The sequence below is a fragment of the Sus scrofa genome, chromosome 6 (assembly GCF_054392235.1).
Source record: "Sus scrofa isolate SSC_HxYL_T2T_F1_AM1 chromosome 6, Sscrofa_HxYL_maternal_Yorkshire_Landrace_v2.0, whole genome shotgun sequence".
Classification (NCBI taxonomy): Eukaryota; Metazoa; Chordata; class Mammalia; order Artiodactyla; family Suidae; genus Sus; species Sus scrofa.
In genome coordinates, this window is record NC_139388.1 from 164,498,528 (window position 1) to 164,515,339 (window position 16,812).

A 16,812-nucleotide genomic window follows, 5' to 3' on the forward strand; every position below is an offset into this window, starting at 1 on the left:
TCCCACACCACTTTCCCTATCACCACCCAATGTGGTTAACCAGCTCACTGCTTACTAAAGACGAAACTAGAAAGTTCACAGCTTTTATCCTCAAGCGAAAAAACTCCTTATCATCAAAGCATTTGGCTATTTGCAAGTAAAAGCTTCAACATTTTACCTAAAGATTATAAATAAAAGTTACAAATTTCTGGAGTTCCCTGGTGGCCTAATGGTTAAGGATTTGGCATTGTCACTGCTACGGCTTGGGCTCAATCCCAGGTCCAGGGAAATTCTACATGCTGCATGTGAGGCCAAAAAAAGAATTTATAAATTCAAATAGAGCCTTACCTTACCACTTCGCACCCATGACAAGGGCTATGTTTAAGACAGATAATAGCAAGCTTTGGTGAGAATGTGAAGAAACCCTCATTCACTGCTTAATGTAAAACGGTGCAGTTCTCCAAAAGTTTTAAACAGAGTTAATATTTAACCTCACTAATTCCACTTCTAGGTACATATCCAAGAGAAAGAAAAATATGAGACATATCCATAGCAACATTACTCATAGTCAAAAAGCAGAAACAACCCAAACTGAATGGATAAGTAAAACCTGATATATCCATATAATGGAATATCTAAGAGTAAAAAAAAAAAAAAAGAAAAAGAAAAACTGATACAGACTACAACATGAACAAACCCTAAAAACATTATGCTAAATAAATGAAATCAGTCACGCATCTCATGACTCCAGTCATACGAAATGTCCAGAATAGATAGGAAAATCCAAAATGGCAGAAAGTATACTAGAGGTTGCCTAGAGCTGGGAAGACTGGGCAAAGTGGAAAGTGACTGCTAATGGGTATGGGTTTGTTTCTTTCTTTCTTTTTTTGCCACACCTGCAGCATGCGGAAGCTCCCTGGCCAGGGACTGACTCCGTGCCACAGCAGAAACTAGATCCGCAGCAAAGACAAAGCCAGATCCTTAATCTGCTGAGCCACTAGTGAACTCCTGGGTAAGGGTTTTTTTTTTTAGAGTGAAGAAAATGTGTTAAATTAAATAGTGGTGATATCTGCATAACTATGAATATACTAATAGCACCGAATTGTACACTTTAAACAGTGAATTGTATGGTTTTTGAATTATATCTCGGCAACGCTGTCACTTTAAAAATAGAGCTTTATGGAGTTCCCACAGTGGCAGAAGGAGATTGGCAGCATCCCTGCAGCACCAGGTCATGGGTGTGATTCCTGGTCCAGCACAGTGGGTTAAAGGATCCTGTGTTGCTGCAGTTGTGGCATAGGCCCAGGAACTCCACATGCCGCAGATGGGCCAAAAAAGAAAGAAAAAATTGAGCTTCACCTAATATTCTAAATTTATTGAAATATATGTGTTCTTCATGTCTTTTTTTTTTTTTTTTTTTTTTTTTTTGCCACGGCATACAATGGTTTTGATGTGGGATCTCAGTTATCAGACCAGGAAGTGAACCCAGGCCGACTCAGCAGTGAAAATGCTGAGTCCTAACCACTAGGCCTCCAGGGAACTCCCCCTTTTCATATTTTGAAAACTCTCTACAGCTATTCAAACTGCCAGAAGAACCCGGGGCTAGAATACCCAAATTTTCCTTAATTAATGAAAAATTCTACAGTTATTTTACCATTTTCAGGGCTTACTTCCTAAGACTTCTTCCCTCAAAAGGTAATAAATTTCCATTTAAGTTTAATTTTTAAAATCTAAGGTCTTAATTTACTACTTCTATATTTTAAAAAATACAGTAGAACTGCCATCAAAGATAATAAGTCACATATCCTTGAGAATATCATAAACAACCAGAAAATTGAAAAGATGACAAATCACTACAGAATTATCAACTAAATAAACTATTATAGGGAGACGGGATTAAGATGGCCGAATAGAAGGACTAGAGCTCAACTTCTCTCCTAAAAACAACAAAATTCACAACTAAAGACTGAGCAATCTCCACCCAAATGGACCGGAAACCTTAAAAAAGATACCCTACTCCAGAAGAAAAAGAGGAGGCCATATCAGGAGGTAGGAGGGGCTATTTCATGATATAAACAACCCCATACCTCCCAGGTGGGAAGCTCCACAGACTGGAAAGTAACTCTTAACACAGAGACTCACCTACAGGAGTGAGAGTTCTGAGCCACACGTCAAGTCCCCATGTCTGGGGATCTGGCACTGGGAGAAAGAGCTCCTGGAGTATCTGGCACTGAAGGCCAGTGGGGCTTGTGCACAGGAGCTCCACGGGATTGAGGGAAATGGAGACCCCATTGTTAAAAGGCGCAAACGGACTTTCACGTGCACTGGGTCTCAGGGCAGAGTGAGGTCTCCTTCGGAATTTGGGTCAAACCTGCCTGCAGTTCTTGGAAGACATCCTGGGAAAACAGGGGTGAATGTGGCTTGCTGTGAGGGAAGGACATTGAAGGCAAAGCTCTTGGGAATATCCAGCAGCTGCCTTTCTCTGGAGGTGGCCACTTTGGGAAAATCTGGCCCCACCCATCAGTCAGCACTGAGAAGCCTCAGGGCAAACAACAATCCAGGTGGGATCATAGCCCCGCCCCTCAGTAAACAGGCTGCCTAAAGACCCCTCAGGCACACAGCTGCCTCTAATCCCAGCCAGAGACTAAGCCCCACCGAACAGAGGGATTAGAATCGGCTCCACCTACCAGGGGGCAGGCATCAGCCCCTCCCATCAGGAAGCCTACAGCAAGCCCCCCCAAACCAACTTCAGCCACAAGGGGGGCAGACACCAGAAGGAAGGGAGGCTACAACTCTATTATCTGTAAAAAGGTCACCACACCAAAAACCTATAAAAATGAAAAGACAAAGAACTATAACTCAGATGAGGGAGAAAGGAAAAACCCCAGAAAATCAGCTAAGCAAGGAGGAGATTCTTAGTCTCCAGGAAAAAGACTTCAGACTGTTGATGCTGAAGACGAAGCAAGACATTAGAAATAAACTGGAGGCAAAGATGGATAAGGAAACACTGACCAAAGAGATACAAGATATAAAACTTAAACAAGAAGAGATGCAAAATACAATAACTGAAATAAAAAATTCACTAGAAGCAGCTAATAGCAGAATACAGGAGGCAGAAGAACAAATAAGCGAGGTGGAGGACAGATTAGTGGAAATTATGAATGCGGAACAGAAAAGAGAAAAAAGATTGAAAACAAATGAAGAGAGTCTCAGAGATCTCTGGGACAATGTGAAACACACCAACATCCATATTACAGGGGTACCAGAAGGAGGAGAGAGAGAAGGAGACAGAAAAAATATTCCAAGAGATAATAGCTGAAAACTTCCCTAACATGGGAAAGGAATCACTCATTCAAATCCAGGAAGCACAACAAGTACCATATAAAAAAAACCCAAGGAGGAATACACCGAAACACATATTAATCAAACTAATCAAAATTAAAGACAGAGAAAATCTTGAAAGCAGCTAGGGAAAAGAAACAAATAACATACAAGGGAACCCCAATAAGGTTATTAGCAGATTTTTCAGCAGAAACTCTGCAGGCCAGAAGGGAGTGGCATGATATACTTAACGTGATGAAAGGAAAAAACCTCCAACCAAGATTACTCTACCCAGCAAGGCTCTCATTCAGATTTGAAGGAGAAATCAAAACCTTCACAGATAAGCAAAAGCTGAGAAAATTCAGCAACACTAAACCAGCCTTACAACAAATACTAAAGGAACTTCTATAGGCAGAAAAGAACAAGAGAAGAAGGAAAGAAAAAAAGAGCAGCAAAAACAAATCCAAAGCAATTAATGAAATGGTAATAAGAACATACATATCAGTAATTATCTTAAATGTTAATGGACTAAACGCCCCAAGCAAAAGACACAGACTGGCTGAATGGATACAAAAACAAGACCCATATATATATGCTGTCTTCAAGAGACCCACTTCACTTCTAGGGGCACATACAAATTGAAAGTGAGAGGATGGAAGAAAATATTTCACATAAACAGGGATCAAAAGAAAGCTGGAGTGGCAATACTCTTACCAGACAAAATACTTTAAAATGAAGAATATTTTAAGGGACAAAGAAGGACATTACATAATGATCAAAGATCAATCCAAGAAGAAGATATAACAATTTTAAATATCTACGCACCCAACATATGCTCACAACAATATATAACGCAACTGCTAACAACCTTAAAAGGACAAATCAACAATAACACAATCATAGTCGTGGACTTTAACACCCCACTTACAGCAATGGACAGATCAACCAGACAGAAAATCAATAAGGAAACACAGGCCCTGAATAATGCATTAAACCAGATGGACTTCATAGATATTTATAGGACATTCCATCCAAAAGCAACACAATACACATTCTTCTCAAGTGCACATGGAACATTCTCTAAGATTGATCACATCCTGGGCTACAAATCAAACCTCGGTAACTTTAAGAAAATTGAAATCATATCAAGCATCTTTTCTGACCACAACGCTATACGAATGGAAATCAACAATAAGAAAAAAACAGCAAAAAACACAAACACGTGGAGACTAAACAACATGCTACTAACAACCAATGGATCACTGAAGAAATCAAAGAGGAAATTAAAAAATACCCAGCAGCAAATGACAACGAAGATATGACACTCCAAAACCTATGGGATGCAGCAAAAGCTGTTCTAAGAGGAAAGTTTATAGCAATACAAGCCCACCTCAGGAAACAAGAAAAAGCTTAAATAAACAATCTAACTTTTACATCTAAAGCAGCTCGAGAGAGAAGAACAGACAAGACCTAAAGTTAGTAGAAGGAAAGAAATCATAAAGATCAGAGCAGAAATCAATGAGATAGAAACAAAGAAACCCATAGAAAAGATCAATGAAATGAAAAGCTGATTCTTGGAAAAGATGAACAAAATTGATAAACCCTTAGCCAGACTTATCAAGAAAAAGAGAGAGAGGACTCAAATCAATAAAATTAGAAATGAAAAAGGAGAAGTAACAACAGACATCACAGAAATACAAAGGATCATAAGAGACTACTATAGGCAATTATACACCAATAAAACAGAAAACCTAGAAGAAATGGACAAATTCTTGCTAAAGTACAATCTTCCAAGACTAAACCAAGATGAAATAGAAAAGATGAATGGACCAATCACAAGAACTGAAACTGAAACGGTGATTTAAAAACTTTCAAAAAACAAAAGAACAGGACCAGATGGCTTCACAGGCGAATTCTATCAAACATTTAGAGAAGAGCTAACACCTATCCTTGTGAAACTATTTCAAAAAATTACAGAGGAAGGGATACTCCCAAACTCGTTCTATGAGGCCACCATCACCCTGACACCAAAACCAGACAAAGATTCCACAAAAAAAGAAAACTACAGGCCAATTTCACTAATGAACACAGATGCAAAAATCCTCAACAAAATACTAGCAAACCGCATCCAACAATACATTAAAAGGATTGTACATCATGATCAAGTGGGATTTATCAAGGGTTCTTCAACATCCGCAAATCCATCAGTGTGATACACCACATTAACAAACTGAAGAATAAAAACCATATGATCCTCTCAATAGACGCGGAAAAAGCCTTTGGCAAAATCCAACACCTATTTCTGATAAAAACCCTTCAGAATGCGGACATAACGGGAACCTACCTCAACATGATAAAGGCCATATATGACAAACCCACAGCGAACATCATTCTCAATGGTGAAAAGCTGAAAGAATTCCTGCTGAGATCAGGAACAAGAGAAGGATGTCTGCTCTTGCCACTATTCTTCAACATGGTTCTGGAAGTCCTAGCCACAGCAATCAGAGAAGTAAAAGAAATAAAAGGAATCCAAATTGGAAAGGAAGAAGTAAAACTATCCCTATTTGCAGATGACATTATACTATACCTAGAGAATCCTAAAGACTCTACCAGAAAACTGTTAGAGCTCATCCACGAATTTGGCAAAGTCACAGGATACAAAATTAATACACAGAAATCAACAGCATTTCTATACACTAACAATGAAAGATCAGAAAGAGAAATTAGGGAAGCAATCCCGTTTACCATCACATCCAAAAGAATAAAATACCTAGGAGTAAACCTACCTAAAGAGACAAAAGACCTGTACAGTGAAAACTACAAACCACTGATGAAAGAAGTCAAAGATGACTTCTTTCAAATAAATGGAAAGATATACCATGCTCGTGGATTGGAAGAGTCAATATTATTGAAATAACAAATAAATGGAAAGATATACCATGCTCGTGGATTGGAAGAGTCAATATTATTGAAATAACTATACTACCTAAGGCAGTCTACAGATTCAATGCAATCCCTATCAAATTACCAAGGACATTTTTCACAGAACTTGAACAAAATATTTTAAAGTTTGTTTGGAAGCACAAAAGACCCACAATAGCCAAAGACATCCTGAAAAAGAAAAATGGAGCTGGAGGAATCAGGCTCCCGGACTTCAGACTATACCACAAAGCAAGAGTCATCAAAACCGTATGGTACTGGCACAAAGACAGAAATACAGATCAGTGGAACAAGATAGAAAGCCCAGAATTAAACCCACGCACCTACAGCCAACTCATCTATGACAAAGGAGGCAAGCATATACAATGGAGAAAGGACAGCTTGTTCAATAGGTGGTGCTGGGAAAACTGGAAAAGAATGAAATTAGAACACTCCCTAACACCATACTCAAAAATAAACTCCAAATGGATTAAAGACCTAGATATAAGACCAGACACTATCAAACTCTTAGAGGAAAACATAGGCCAAACACTCTCTGACATAAAAGACACCAACATCTTCTCAGATCCACCTCTTAGAGTATTGACATAAAAACAAAACAAAACAAAAAAATGGGACCTAGTCACACCTAAAAGTTTCTGCATATCAAAGGAAACCCTAAACAACACGAAAAGACAACCCACAGAATGGGAGAAAATATTTGCAAGTGAATCGACAGACAAAGGATTAATCTCCAAAATTTATAAACACCTTCTGCAGCTCCATACCAAAAAAACAAACAAGCCTATCAAAAAATGGACAGAAGATCTAAAGACAGTTCTCCAAAGACATATGAATGGCCAAAAAACACATGAAAAGGTGTTCAACATCACTCATTATTAGGGAAATGCAAATCAAAACCACGATGAGGTACCACCTTACACCAGCCAGAATGGCCATCATCCAAAAGTCTACAAATAATAAGTGCTGAAGAGGGCGTGGAGAAAAAGGAACCCTAGTACACTGTTGGTGGGATTGTGAATTGGTGCAACCACTGTGGAAAGCAGTATGGAGATTCCTCAGAAAACTAAACATAGAACTACCATTTGATCCAGCAATCCCACTCCGGGGCATCTATCCAGAGAAAATCACGACTCGCAAAGACACATGTACTCCAATGTCCATTGCAGCACTATTTACAATAGCCAAGACATGGAAACAACCTAAATGTCCATCGACAGAGGAGTGGATCAAGAAGATGTGGTACATATATACAATGGAATATTACTCAGCCATTAAAAAGAATGAAATACTGAAATTTTTAGCAACATGGATGGACCTAGAAACTATCATGCTAAGTGTAGTCAGCCACACAATGAGACACCAACATCAAATGCTTTCACTGACATGTAAAATCTGAAAAAAGGACAGACTGAACTTCTTTGCAGAACAGATGCTGACTCACAGACATTGAAAACCTTATGGTCTTGGAGACAGTTTGGGGGGTGGGGGAATGTGCTTGGGCTGTGGGATGGAAATCCTGTGAAATCAGATTGTTACAATCATTATATAACTACAGATGTGAATAAATTCATCTGAGTAATAAAAAAATAAATAAACTATTATAGTCAAAATCTAAGGCCACAAAACCATTTTTAAACATAAATAAATGTAAGAAATTTAAACTAAAAGTTAATTTACAGAAAAAATTGTAGGATTTTTGCAAAAGAGTTCTGCAAAATCCCGAAAGCCTTAAGAGCCTCATCAACATGCATTAAGTTCTCCTTTTCCCTTGCCCAGTATGCATTCAATGTCTTTTTCTCTATTTCAGTGTGTCCAAAAAGATTTCCTCATTTTTACCTTATTCTATTAAAGGTTCTCAAAAAGTACATCTTTATTGGAGTTCCCATCATGGCGCTGAGGAAACGAATCTGACTAATAACCCCCTGGCCTCACTCAGTGGGTTATGGATCCAACATTGCTATGAGCTACGGTTTAGGTCGCAGATGCAGCTCCATCTGGTGTAGCTGTGGCTGTGGTGTAGGCTGGCAGCTGTAGCTCCGATAGGACCCCTAGCCTAGGAACCCCCATATGCCGCCAGTGTGGCCCTAAAAAGCAAAACAAACAAACAAACAAAAAAAGTACTTCATTATATACTGTTTTAATTTTTCTTAATAGTTCAGTTTTATAAATGGTCTATTTATAATAATTCCAAAGAAAAAAAATTTAACAGGAAATATTTTATAAATAACATTTAAATTATTTTATTACATAAAAATTACTGAGTATTGTAAACTATAAGGCATTCTACTAAATACACAATTAAAATACCAATTCCATTACCTTGGTTTCTCCTTAATTTAGCAATCTCTAATACATAAAATTAATCATACTAATTGTTTCCTTAGTAGTAAACTCTATAATGATCTTCCAAGTTTTTTTTTTTTTTTTTTTTTTTTTTTTTTGTCTTTTTGCCTTTTCTAAGGCTGCTCCCAGGGCATATGGAGTTCCCAGGATAGGGGTCTAATTGGATCTGTAGCCACCCGCCTACACTAGAGCCACAGCAACTCGGGATTGTTAACCCACTGAGCAAGGCCAGGGATCAAACCCTCAACCTCATGGTTCCTAGTCAGATTTGTTAACCACTGTGCCACGATAGGAACTCCTCAAGTTCTTTCAAACAGAAGTAAACAAGAACTACATTTTCCACCTCTAAGGTAGCACTGATTTACCAGGACTCACTGGATTGAATTCCAACTCTGATTTACACTTTCTATCATTTAATCCTCACAATAATTCTAGAAAGCGGCTATCATCAGCTTCATTTTACAAGAGAATAAATTGAGGCTTAAGGGTAAGAAACTTGCCCAGGGTCATATATGTTATAAGACTGACCCCATATCCAAGAGGTCATAAAAATATAATTCTAGGGAGTTCCTGTCGTGGCTCATCAGTTAATGAACCCAACTAGCATCCATGAGAATTCGGGTTCAATCTCTGGCCTTGCTCAGTAGGTTAAGGATCCAGCATTGGCATGAACTGTGGTGTAGGTCGCAGACGTGGCTTGGATCCCACGTTGCCATGACTCTGGTGTAGGCCAGCAACTGTAGCTCCAATGTGACCCCTAGCCTGAGAACCTTCATATGCCTAGGGTGTGGCCCTGGAAGGACAAAAATAAAATAAAAAATAAATAAACAATAAAAAAATAAAAATCTAGTTCTAATTGGAGTTCCCTCGGGGGTTAAGGATTCCACATTGTCACTGCAGCAGTTAGGGTTGCTACTGTGGCTTGGGTTCAATCCCTGGCCCAGGAACTTTCACATACTGCAGGCACAGCCAAAAAAAAAAAAAAAAAAATCTATTTCTAATTTACTGCAGTTTATAAAGAAAAGTCTATATTTTGAAGATTAGTGTAAGTTTTATAAATTGATATCACTGAAAATTCAGTATACGATTATTTCCATTCAGTAACTGCAACAATAAGCTTTCACTGATTATTATATACTAAGAATGTTGTTCTATATAATGTAAATACACACAAGTAAAATCAATGATCGTGTAAAACTCTGAAAATGAGTAACTGAAAATGAAAAAAACCTCCAAAAATGTAACAAGTATACATTTTCAAAGAATAGCTAATTTATTAGCTATTTACAGGGAATAACTAATTTATTAGCTAAATACAGATTCATTTATTAGCTAAAAATGAAATGAAAAATGTGTGTAACAGTTAAGATCAAAATTGTTTTCAATCAAAAATTTCAAAAAATTCCAAAAGTAAACTCAATCTTTAAAAAAAGTAAAACTATGAAGTGTTAAGTTACACAGAAATTCCAATGCCTGGTTTTGGTTTTTGTTTCCCCCGAAAGGAGGAATGTAACTGAAGATTTATTTTTATTTTTTTTATTATTTATTTATTTATTTATTGTCTTTTGGCCGCTTCCCTCGGCATGTGGAGGTTCCCAGGCTAGGGGTCGAATCAGAGCTGCAGACACTAGCCTAAGCCACAGCCACGCCAGATCCAAGCTGCGTCTTTGACCTACACCACAGCTCATGGCAACGCCGGATCCTTAACTCACTGAGCAAGGCCAGGGATCGAACCCGCAACCTCGTGGTTCCTAGTCGGATTCCATTTTGATCACCTAGTAGATTCACATTTGATCACTGCGCCACAACGGGAACTCCAAGATTTATTGAGCACCTTCTGTGTGACAGAGTTACTGCTTTTGATTACTTTTATCTCATGGAACCTGTTCTACTGCCCTGAGTACTAAGGGGTACAATTATTCCAGTAGCATGTAAGAAACTGAGGGGAGTTCCCATCGTGGCTCAGTGGTTAACGAATCCGGCTAGGAACCATGAGGTTGTGGGTTCCATCCCTGGCCTCGCTCAGTGAGTTAAGATCTGGCACTGCCATGAGCTGTGGTGTAAGTCGCAGACACAGCTAGGATCCAAGTTGCTGTGGCACAGGACAGTGGCTACAGCTCCGATTCACCCCATACCTTGGGAACCTCCATGTGCTGTGGGTGTGGCCCTAAAAAGGCAAAAAAAAGAGAAGAAACTGAGGACCTAAATGTCACATCACATTGCTCTAAGATTGTAATAAGATTACAGTAAGGATTCCTACCCACATTTGACTCCATACTCAGCACATCATGCAATTAACAACCACACGGAGTTCCCTTCATGCCGAAGTGGAAACAAATCCAACTAGGAACCATGAGGTTTCGGGTTCCATCCCTGGCCTCCCTCAGTAGGTTAAGGATCCGATGTTGCTGTGAGCTGTGGTGTAGGTCGCAGACGCGGATCTTATCCCGAGTTGCTGTGGCTCCGGCGTAGGCCCGCGGCTACAGTCTGATTAGACCCCTAGCCTGGGAACCTCCATATGCCAAGGGTGTGGCCCTAAAAAGACCAAAAAAAAAAGGCAATTAACAACCGCAAAACACACCATCCCTTTAGGAAAAGTCAAGCTGATCTGCAGCTGCAGCATACATCACAGCCACAACATCAGATCCTTAACCCACTGAATGAGGCCAGGGATCAAAACGGCATCCTCACAGACACTATGTTGAGTCCTTAACAAGCTGAGCCACAACAAGAACTCCAAGAACAGGAGAATTTAAGTTAAAATCCAAGCAGTTATCTTTTAAACAAGTTTTGTGCCCTGCAACTAGTCTGTGACTAGCACAGAACAAGGGCCAAATAAAAGTTTACTGAATGGAATGAAAAGAGGTAGCTTAGTAACAGAGGAAGAAACAGGATCATCTCCACTCAAAGCCTTTCTAAAGGAGTTAATATAAAACTATCTCTTACCAGGCAACATACACAATTTTCTTTGTAAAGAATAAAACACTGCATCAGGAGTTGGAAAAAAAAAAAAAAGAATGATCATATATAAAAATTACTAATAAAGAGCAAGCTACTGGATTAAACAGTTTATAGAAGCCTTAAAGAGAGTTCTAGCATGTTCCACTCCATTACACTTGTCTGACTCTGCCTTGTAACAGTTAATTAAACATATCCTGCTTCCATAATTAGCTAGTTGCTAACAGAGACCTTGGTCATTTTTGTGTTCCTCAAAACAGCAAAAACAGGACCTGGCACTTAATACCAATAGATAAAATTTTACAAAGATATTTTACAGATCAAAAACCTTTTTCAGATGTATTTACCCTAAAAGCCTTTCAAGATAAGTATAATAACTATCTGAATTTTACAATGATACCAAAGTCCAAGACTAAGAGCTAAGGTTCAAGAGGCCAGGCATCCTTCTGTAACACCACAACTACCAAAAAAGGCCCTCAATAAGTTTACGTAGATTGACTCAGCTGTCCCTTGAAAGATCATCATTTTCTCGAGATTATAACACCATCAGCTGTTGCTATGAGAAATGACTGTATAGCCACTTAAGACTGATAACTTTGCTAGAAAACAGGTATTTTCATTCAGCTTGATAAGGCTAGTTAAACTTTAAACTTATTATCAGTGATTCGAAAACTTTAGTAAGACTAAGTACTGGGGAGCTTGATAAAAATGAACATCTTGGGTCACTTACCACTCTAGAAATTGTGGTTCAGAGTGCCAGGAATCTGCATATGCTAATAAGCACTCTCAGTGATTCTAATAATGATAGTCTTTAGGGACACAGTAAGAACTGAACTGGATTTTTTAAAACCTAAATTAATCTACCTCCCCCCAACTTTTTAATGAAGTCAATTTTTTTACAGTTATAAATATTTAGGGAAAATCTTAACAAAAAAACAATACAAGGCTATGGCATCTAATAGAACAGGTCCTCAAAAAAAAAAGTTCAATACACAAAACCTCCTTAAAACTGAAGCTGCACAGGAGGTAAATCAGGGGTCTTTTAGGTAGTAGCTAATAAATTCAACTATGACTGCAACGTAATTTAGCAAAACATTTTTATACAAATGACTGGATGTTAAACAGTAAAATGGAACAGTTAACTCTGAAGCTAATACAGAGATAATAATTTAAAAATCACCAGTAATACAAGCCATTTTAAACTTTAAGTGACCAAAACGTTCTGTAAGATGATGGGTGACTTTTCCCCTATTATTAAACATTTACTGAGGGTCAGCACAGTACTTCTCTGTACTTTTCAAATTTTCTACAATAAACATATATTTTCAGGATTATAAAAGTTTTATAAGTACTTAATAATCCTCCATACTTCACATACATTATAGGAAAACAAGAATAACCTGAACCACATTTATCATAAATACCCAAAGGGCTGACTTAATGGTATCAAACCGTGATCACCAACTTTTTTTTATATTAATACCAAAATAAATCACTTAATTACTAAAATCTAGAATATGTCCTATTTCCATCAGGTCTCTGTTACTGGGATAGTTAGCATGACTTTTTAAAATCCTCTTGTCATCCATCCTATGGATCTATTTAGGGGGACAATTTTGAACCACGGACTAAGGCATTACAATACTCACACTCTTACGGGGGGGGAGGGGTGATGGGGGGAACAGACCTTTGTTTTTTTAAAAAAGATGTTTTTCTAATTTTGAGTATTATCTGGGAGACGTTAACATCTCAAAGCTGGAATGGGGCTTTCTCCGAGGCAGACCACGCTTAGAAGCAAAAGGTAACAGAAGCAGCAGAGATGAGCTGCCGGTAGGTGATGAAATTTCACCTCAAAGAAGACGCAAAAGGTTGTTTTCAAGCCAGTCGGATGGGTGAATGACACTCCAGGGAGTTCCAAGGGCTTCCAGGGCCCCGCGCTTTCCGCACCGGCTTTCTCACCCTCCCGCCCCCGACCCCCGGGACTCTGCGGGACTGAGCCTGGGGCGCGGAGAAGCCCAGGCTGTTTGCAAACAGGCGTCCTCTGCCTCCCTCCGGGATGTACGTGCGGGGCCCAGGGTAAGAGGCTGCGCTCGGCCCGGGCCCGCGGCCAACCCGAAGGGTGCCAGGGACCCTGCCAGCCCCGCTCTCCACAGACGCGGCCGCCCCGGAGCCCAGGCCGGGGCAAGGGCTTCCCGGCGACGCGGGGCCTACTCGTCCCCCACGCGCCTCCAGCCCCCCGGGGGACGCGGGGAGGAAGGGCTGAGGCCCCCGAGCCCGGGTGGGGGAGGCGGCCGCAGCGGCAGGACGCCCCGTCCGCCCGGCCCGAGGTCTCGCCGCCAGGGCCCTCCCCGGGCGGCCAAAGGCCAGCGAGCCCGGGACCGCGCGACGCCGCGTCACACTCACCTCGAGCAGCGGCCGCCGCCGCCTCAGCATGGCCGGGGGGGTCGTCCCTGAGCCCACAGCCTCCTCCGGAGGGCACCCGCCCGGCCCCAGGCGCCGCCGCCGCCGCCGCCGCGAAGCCTCCCACTCCTGAAGGGGCTGTGGTCGCCGCTGGTGCTGAGGCCCAGCGCCCGCCGAGCCTCATCGGGCTCCCGGGCCGCCGCAGCCACGCGGATCCCGCAGGAGCGCCGCTGAGCCGGGCGGGGGGTGCGAGGCTGCAGCGGGACGACCGAGGTGCTGCAGGCGGGGATCCTCGGCGAAGCCTCCAGCGTCGCCGTGGCCGCTCCTGCCGCCGGCGCCGCTGGGCCACAGCGCCCCCTGGACCCCACGCCCGGCTACGGCGCCGGGACTGCGGCGGCCGCCCGGGCACGAGCCGCAGGGAACGCGAGGGAGCGCGGCCTGGGGATGGCGGGGGCCCCGGGCTCCCTGCGTCGCCCTGGGGCCGCCGGACCGCCCCCGACGACGCCCCCCGGAAGCCCCTCGGTCCCCACCGACCTTAGTGGGTCTCCTCCCCACTCCCTAGGCCTCAGGCCATGAGCATCTTTACACCTTTTCCTTCTCTCCAGAAGGTACGTGAACGTTCCTCTCACTCGGACCTTCACCTGAGAGCAGGGATGTGAGGGGAATCTCCTGGATTTCACCTCTCGAGATTCAAGGGGTAGCCTTTGTAATCCGTTCAGTGCGTCTGGATGTAAGAAGGGTGACCCAGAATCAACCCCCCCCCCCCACGCATCCTTTCCTGAAACAGATGAAGGAATTGTCTTTGACCTTAACTTTTTTTTGGATCTATTGGCAAATCATTTCAGGAATTCCCAACAGATACCAAACCCTTAACACCCAACCTCCCCCAAAATAGAACAAATTAATAATAATAAGACAAGCAAGAGAAGAAAATAAACGAGTTGTCCTGAAATTTATAAACAATCTAAAATTAAGAGAAAAACAATCCATATTCTAACACACTCCCCCACCCCCACCCCCACCCCCACTCCGCTCATCCATCCCCAGTCCCTTCCACATCCCAGGTAAGGCTCTAAAGGAAAGAAATTGTTATATTGTGGGGGCTGTGGAATCATTCTCTTTACAGGTACCCTATATTCGATCCCACTCAAACTCTAGGGTGAAAACATCAGAACCAAAAACAAAAGAAAGGCTCTCAGAGGGAAAAGAGGGAAAGAGAAATTGTTCAAATCCTCTGGTCCCCAGTTTTTCCAAATACATGATTTTATCATTAAGTATGTAGTAGAATGAGCAGGGTCTTTGGTGGCAGACAGATCCTGGCAGAGGCACCAATTCCAGCTCTGTTGTGTTTAATTTTATGATCCTGGGCAAGTTATATAATATTTAGGAACCTCGATTTTCTGATGCCTGCCTTGCTGATTGTTGCAAAGATTGGAGATAATTTTGCAAAGGAACTAGCCCATGGAAGTTACTCAATAAATGTTAGTTCCTATTACTGTTGATTCCGAAACACCCTCAGTCCTTAAATTCAAGATTTTTCTCATCTTTTTCTTTCAAAATCTGTGTGTGTGTGTGTGTGTTTTCCTATGGAAAGATGGGTGCATTAAAAAAAATGGGTGCATTATTCTTCGTCATTCTTGGTCTGGGTAAAATTTCTTTAAATTTCACTAATGGACTTATATAACATCCCTCCACTGAAGAAGAATAGAGCCTAGTATACCTGATCCTATGACATTCTGTTGCATAGCAGATATCTGCAAAGAACCAATATATTCCTCTATATAAAAAAAAGAATTATAAGGCAATCTCACCTTACCTAAGGTTATGTCCTAATAATAATATATCTTAATGAGAAAATTATATAAGGTCTCTGGGAACTTTCAAATAATAATTGAGCAGCCACCTTAGAGAAAAATATAACCTAACAGCTCTCTTCCAATAAATGAAAGCTGTTCCTGTGTCTGCCTTCGCCACCTACTTCTGAGTCACATTACAAAAAAATCACTATCCCCTTTTTATAACAAGAGAAACTGGGGCTCAGAAGGAAGCTGTGATTCATCCGTGCAACAGTTCTAAGAATTAAGTACTATACTACCACCATCTTACATGTGAAATACATCCAATATAAGGAAAAGCTGGAAGCAGACCCTGAGATTCCTTCACTCTCCCAGTCCTTTCTGCAATATTCAAAAAAGGCTGTAAGACTAAGTTACTGTTGCTAAACAGTTTCAATCTAGAGAAATGGCCCTTTAATTAAGATTAGTTTGGCAACCTAACATTAGCACTGTGCTTTCCAAGCCTAGTTCACTACCACCACAGGAAATCTACATTTGTTTATGAATAATCATGCTACCCAGGGTGTAGCTACTACGTGAAGATGATTCATTTGTTCCCAGGACCAGTTTCCTCTTGCTTCACACCCTCTCCCGTTCTACTCAAATTATGTTGCTCAAAGAGCCTGCCTTTATCCTCACTGCCACCTCCCCGATTATAGTAGCCCACTTTAAACCCTTTCATCTACAGTTTAATTCCATTGTTTGACTCTTCCTACCCAATTTGTTCTTTGCTTCTGAAATTTTTTTTATCTGTTCTCTTTTCCTCTACTGTAAATCTATTTCCTTTGATCTACCTTGACCTGCTGTCAATTGATTTGGTTACCCTACCCTCAATAATTTTGCGTTGATTTCTATTACTATCCAGTGACTCTAAAATATCTCCTTATTCCCAACATGGGAAACCTACTTTCACTCTTATACCATAGACATCCTACAGAAAGCCAGTATTCTACAAATGGTCTCTTCAAGTGAGTTGAAAGTACAGCAACCCAAATAAACATGAGGAAATTCCCGGGCCAGGGATCAAACCTGT

General features: G+C 41.0%; 1 protein-coding gene across 4 annotated transcripts in view; it reads right to left on the reverse strand.

Moving 5' to 3' along the window:
- ZFYVE9 (zinc finger FYVE-type containing 9) overlaps positions 1-14,277 on the reverse strand; it is a 202,017-nt gene extending 187,740 nt beyond the window's left edge. For all 4 annotated transcript variants that reach the window (XM_021096648.2, XM_084965067.1, XM_021096646.2 and 1 more), the window contains exon 1: positions 13,948-14,277. The gene's annotated coding sequence lies outside the window, so the exon portion shown is untranslated. The remainder of the gene's footprint in view (positions 1-13,947) is intronic.
- Between the last annotated feature and the right edge of the window lie 2,535 nt (positions 14,278-16,812).